We start from the raw sequence: 6,000 nt of genomic DNA, 5'->3' as shown, positions 1-6,000 counted from the left end.
TTTAACCTAAATCTCCCCTGACACAACTTCAGGCCATTCCCTTGGGTCCTGTCACTAGTCCCAACTGAGAAGAGATCAGTGCCTGCCCCTTCTATTCCCCTCATGAGGAAGTTGTAGAATACAATGAGATCTCCCCTCAGTCTCCTCTTCTGACTGAACAGACCAAGTGATCTCAGAAGCTCCTCATGCAGCTTCCCCTCAAGGCCCTTCACCATCTTCATTGCCCTCCTTTGGATGTTCTCTAAGAGCTTAATATCTTTCTTATATTGAGGTGATGAAAACTGCCCCATACCACACTCCTGTGTACTGCTGGGCAGGAGAAGGTAGAAAAGATCAAGAGTGAAGTTGGGCCCAAGAAGAAGGGAGAGGTGGGCAGAAGGTGTTTTAAGATTTGGTTTCATTTCTCATTATCCTACTCTGATTAGACTGGCACTAAATTACTTTAATTTCCCCAAGGGGAGTCTGTTTTGCCCGTGATGGTAACTGCTGAGTGATCTCTCTCCGTCCTTGTCTCAACCCAGGAATCTTTCCTTATATTTTCTCTCCCCTGTCCTGATGAGGAAAGGAGTGACAGAGTGGCTTTGGTGGGCACATGACATCCAGCCAGGGTCAACTTGCCACATTAGGTGTAATAATATCTAAGTCCAGGACAATTACTTGATACGAGGAAGTCCTAACCAGAGCTGTATGGGAATATTTTGACAACATGTTTATCATCAGAAAAATGTGTGTCACTGGAAAAAGGTTTAAATTTAAACCTAAATCTTATATATATATATATATGTGTGTGTGTGTGTATATATATATATATATATATATAATTTTTACAGGAGAGTTAGATATGAGATTTTCTATAAGGACTCCCATATCTAGACAGATGCCCTAAATTCTTGTCTTCTGTTTCCTTTGCATTATACCTCTTCTGCTCACATTATATTCTTCATGCTATTTCTGGATGGGTTTGGTTTCTCTCTAATGCAGGATAAAATAGTTTTACAACCCTCAGAAGTTTCTGAAAGACAGAAATTTGATTTTCTGTCAGCTTCTGATTTAAAACAGTATTATAGAAACTGCCAAGAAAATAATATGGTCAGTCACTTATGATTGCCACAGAAAGAAATGATGACAACTATTGATCGCCAGTCTGTAGGTTTGGCTATATTTTAATGGGAATAAGAGCAGAGGGTTTGGGATTAGGGTAATATAACCAGTATTAGATTAGGATACACTTGAATGCTATCCAAAAGAATAGTTCCCACCAATTCTCCTATTTGTAATGGGACTACGTGGCTTCAGAATATGTATGACCTATAATTCTATTGCAAGTGTAGGATAATCAAATTAGGAAAATGCAAATTATGTAGAAAGTTGGGTTGCCTTTTTTTCACCTTGTTACTCCTCATTTAAAAATTATGCCTCAGAGCAGTGCAGTTACCACAATCCTAATTAAGTGATCTTTCTTTGGCTTACTTGATTACCAAAATGTAAAGAAGACAATAAACGTTCTAATAAACTGGGTATCCTGTAAACCTCATTAATCTGCATATTTCGACCACTATATTTCAAAATGCTTTCTTCCTCCTTCTTTTTCCAAATAACCACTTCCTGATGCTCTTCTTCTGTCTTCTCTTCACTCACTATAAGAATCCTGTCCCATGCTGCACCTGAAGTGTTCCTGATGCCTAACATCCCTGACTGAGAAGCAGCCACAGAAGGACAGCAGCCACTGCTAGGCAGGCCCTACTTTCCTGGTAGGGAAAGGTGTCATTCATCATGCACTATAAAGGCTCCTCAGGGACACACACTGCAGTCCTGGAGCTAGATTTGAAAATATGTAAATGTAATTATCCAATGACTACTCATGGTAGTCTCTGCTTTAATGTGTTGATGTTCCTAGCTTCTCAAGCCTTAGACCAGCAGAATTAAGCCTAGAACTAAGAAGCAAGAGACACTGGTGTGTGCCAGTTGAGTTGAATGAATTGTACTGGCATTGTTTGAAGTTGTACAGAGCAACTCTCATATATTAAAGGACAGATACCTTCACAACTTCATATGTTCTTAGAGGAACATCTTGGACATTGCAACTACTGTTTTTTATCCTGGCACTACCACATTATTTAAATAATCAAATTTGCAAGGTTCATGAAATATGCTGTAGTTTAGGAACTCCTTTTCTAGTACTTGCTTTTTTGACATTCTGAGACAGCCATATCTTTCAGATCATATCTATTTCCTCTTTGAATGCTTTCTCTCTCAGGAACATCATAAAGTGCCCTATGTGAAAAATGGTTCTAATGATGTGTTGTGGAAAAACTCTCCTGAACTACAGAGGGAGTAAAAAGAAGAAAGTCTGAACTTCATTGATAAAAATGGGGAGAGCAAATGGGTGGCCTTTTGACCAACATGAACAGACTTGGTATAAATTCTACTGCAAGGAACTTCAGAATTTTTTACATGAGAGCAAGTCAGAAAACAGAGGAAGATGTACCCAGAACAACAGGGGACAAATGGTTACAGCTTACTATATGTGTGAGACTGGAGGTAAAAAAAGGGAAACTCATACCCCCTACCTATCCTTCTGAGTCTAAAGTACACATTCCCATCTGAAAACTTATCTGCAGGGCACTTGGATGGGACATACAGGCTGTATTTGGCATACAGGTTGTTGTCATAAAAATCTTTCTGTAGAAGGTGCCACTAGCAATACAACAGTAAGTTCATATTTTCTCTTTCACTAATTCAGTATATACACCACTAAAAACTCTCATACAACTAATTTATCACACTGCCTATGAATTCTACCAAGTCCATAAAGCTTCTACTTCCTAATTAAATATTTTAAATCTAATATCTAACCAAAGTTTACTATTAGAAGAAAATTGAGGAGGGATAGCAAGGTGTGCATTTTCTTTCTTAGTTCATCAAGTACAATATTTATGTATTCATGTAGATGCCTGGTTTAAGAGGTTGTCATCAATGGGCTGAAGATGCTTATGAGAGCCAGTCATTCATAGAAGTTATAGAAGCTCCCCCATCTTCCAAGAACAACCTCCCAATTAACTGCTTCAACATGAAATTGTGAAATTCTTAACATGATAATACTAAGAAGCACAACATTTGGTGAAGATATTTTGATATGAACAGAGCTGGTAGCAGTAATACAGCAATAATTGCTAGCTCATTTACGGCCTATTTAGCTCGTGCAGTGAACCAGATGAGAACAGCTAATGAGCACAGCTTCTTGCTGTAATTAGTAGAACAGTAGTGGCTCGCAGATGATTTACAGTTTGCTAAAGTCAGTGTATTTACTGAAAAGCTTGTGTTCTCTGTGAAGTTGTGCCCATATGATGAACTGAGGCTGTGTGAGAAATAAAGAATCGGTTTTATTACAAGCAAATATAAGGTGTATCGTGGAGTTGTAAGACGCAGGATTCAGCCTGGAACCGGTGTCAGGGAAACATGCAGATGGGAATAAGGAACTGTAAAATGAATATTAGTAAAGAAAGCCCTTATGCCACATGGCTGATCCTGAGGGACGCCATACTGCTGGACACTCCACCTCCTAGCACGACACAGCCAATCAAGGAGAGGGAAACGCCTCTTCTATGATGTAAACAGGGTTGAACCTTAAGAATATTTAAAAAGTGGGACTTTTGAATTGGAAGGAGTGTTCCTGGGAATCCTGTATGCCTAGGACACCCAACATGTGTTGTAATTTTTCCTTTTCGTTTTATTCCTTTTGTTTTGCAAGCTTTTGCCATTTTTCTAAATTTAATAAAATGAGATTTTTCTCACAGTTGCCATGCTTTACTTTCTAATAAGCCCTAAGATTTGATTTATAATAACATCAGAATTCATGTAAATCTAACAAAAGTACAACACTGAAGATTTGTGTGTGCTGTCTCAGGCTGCATGCTAGTTTATCAGAACTTATTTTGCCAGTTGATGCATTTTCTTTAATTTCTTTTGTTGCAGAAATAAATTAAAAAACAAATGGCATAATTCTTGCCCTACTGGCAAAGTAAAGACCATTTTATGTTGTGGTAGATCACAGAAATATGTGCTTTACAGAGATAGAATTCAAATGGGTAAAAGAAGGGACAGCAAAATAGGGAAGTAAAATGTTTGCAAGAGAGCACTTGATCAAAAATTACTTCAGTGCAGTACTAATATTTATAGACCCCTAACTGAAGAAATGGATATCTCTCCTTGACTACTGAATGGACTACCTATAGACAAGAATGCAAGTAGAAATCTCAGACAACTATACCAAAGTGATATTTACTAAATCTATGCAGAAATATTAAATATTCTTAAGAAATGTTCAGTTCAGTGTTGCAGATTCACAGAACTCAACTAGAACTAATTTCAAGTTTCTAGAACTCTATTTGCTCTATTATTTTTATCATTGTGAGTACTACTGTTGTTCTTGAAGGATAACAACTGAAACTTAGTCCTGTGAAACAACTCAGATGTGGTAAAATAGAGGCTTTCCTTTAGCTTAGCTCTGTACTTGAAATCATACCTTTAAGAGAAACCAAAAAGTAATGCAGGTGGGAAATAATAATAAATTATGAGGATATATAATTAAAAAAAACACATGAATAAACTTTTTCATTAGAGAATAACAGGAATTCTGAGTAAAATACACTTCTACTTCAAAACACAGACAAGGCAATGATGTTATTCAGCAAATATGATTTAAATTTACTGGTCAAGTTATGAGGAAATAGAAGTGACACCATATTTAAATTTCAAACATAAGCAACAGGGCTTTTTAAACATTTAATTTTCAGAGTATCATAAATACTACATTATAGTTTTGTTTTACTGACAATAGTTTGTCATTTATGTAAACATTCAATGATTGTATCTCTTACACGCAACATGGAAAACTTCAGGTCCTTCACGAGGGCTTCCAAGGTTTCCTCAATATGTTCTGTCCACTATATTGCACTGTAAGGAGATGTTTGTCTCATTTGCTCATGCTGACTTATTTGCTCTATTTTGCAGGCACTACTTAATTATTTATGTGTTACACTATGAAGACATTAGACATACTAGGAACACATCAGGTTCAGTGCCTTAATCGATTATACTTAATAGCTCAACAAAATTGTAACAGTGATAAAAAGATCACTCAGTCCGTAAGAGACACTGGTAATAGCTCTAAATTAAATCTACCTACTTGTAGTACTGTTCTCATAAGTCAGTGAAATGGATTTGAACAACTTCATGAGGGTAGAGCAGAATATATTTCTTCCAAATCTTTGCTCAAAAGGGGAGAATGGGGGGTCTGACAACATGATCTTCAGGGGTTTCTTTCAAAATCAACCATTCTGTGATTCTTAGGTTATATATTGTTCGTTGTGTTTTTTATTTTTTTTTGGGGGGGAGTGTTTTTTTTTTTAATTTTATTTTTTATTTTCTTGCAAACCAAGAACAAATTTCCGACACATGAATTTTAAATTGTCAATTTGATGGTTGGACAATTAAAAGTCAGATAACTATATAAGAAGGTGCACAAAATAGACAAAGCAAAATTAAGTAGTATAGAGTCTTAAATAGTAAAAAAATTAAATATATACTCAGTTCTTTACACTTTCTACCCACTCTTTTTCATTACTTCTTTCATGTTTTCATTGTATTACATGCTGGAGGGTAATTCTGAATCATGACAAAAAGTTGTTAAAAAGTTTGAGCAGCAACCTTTCAGCAAAATGATAAGTAGGAAGTAATGATATCTGCAAGATTCACACAGAGTAGGGAGGCATTATGAATGCTCATTTGTATGCTAATACAAATATCCATATAATACAGCACTTGCCCATTTCTAGTTGGAAGGAGTTTATGGGAAATTTAGTAATATTTTATGCAGACATGCTGAATACTTTGGCTAGTGAAACAACTGCAGAATTGCAGAGACTCTTCCTGCTTTTAAACACTTTTTAATCTTGCACCAGTTTCATTTTCTTGCCTATATCCCCTCATTACCTTGGT

The sequence above is a fragment of the Pseudopipra pipra genome, chromosome 6 (genome assembly GCF_036250125.1).
Source record: "Pseudopipra pipra isolate bDixPip1 chromosome 6, bDixPip1.hap1, whole genome shotgun sequence".
Classification (NCBI taxonomy): domain Eukaryota; kingdom Metazoa; phylum Chordata; class Aves; order Passeriformes; family Pipridae; genus Pseudopipra; species Pseudopipra pipra.
Note: the sequence above shows the minus strand (reverse complement) of the source record.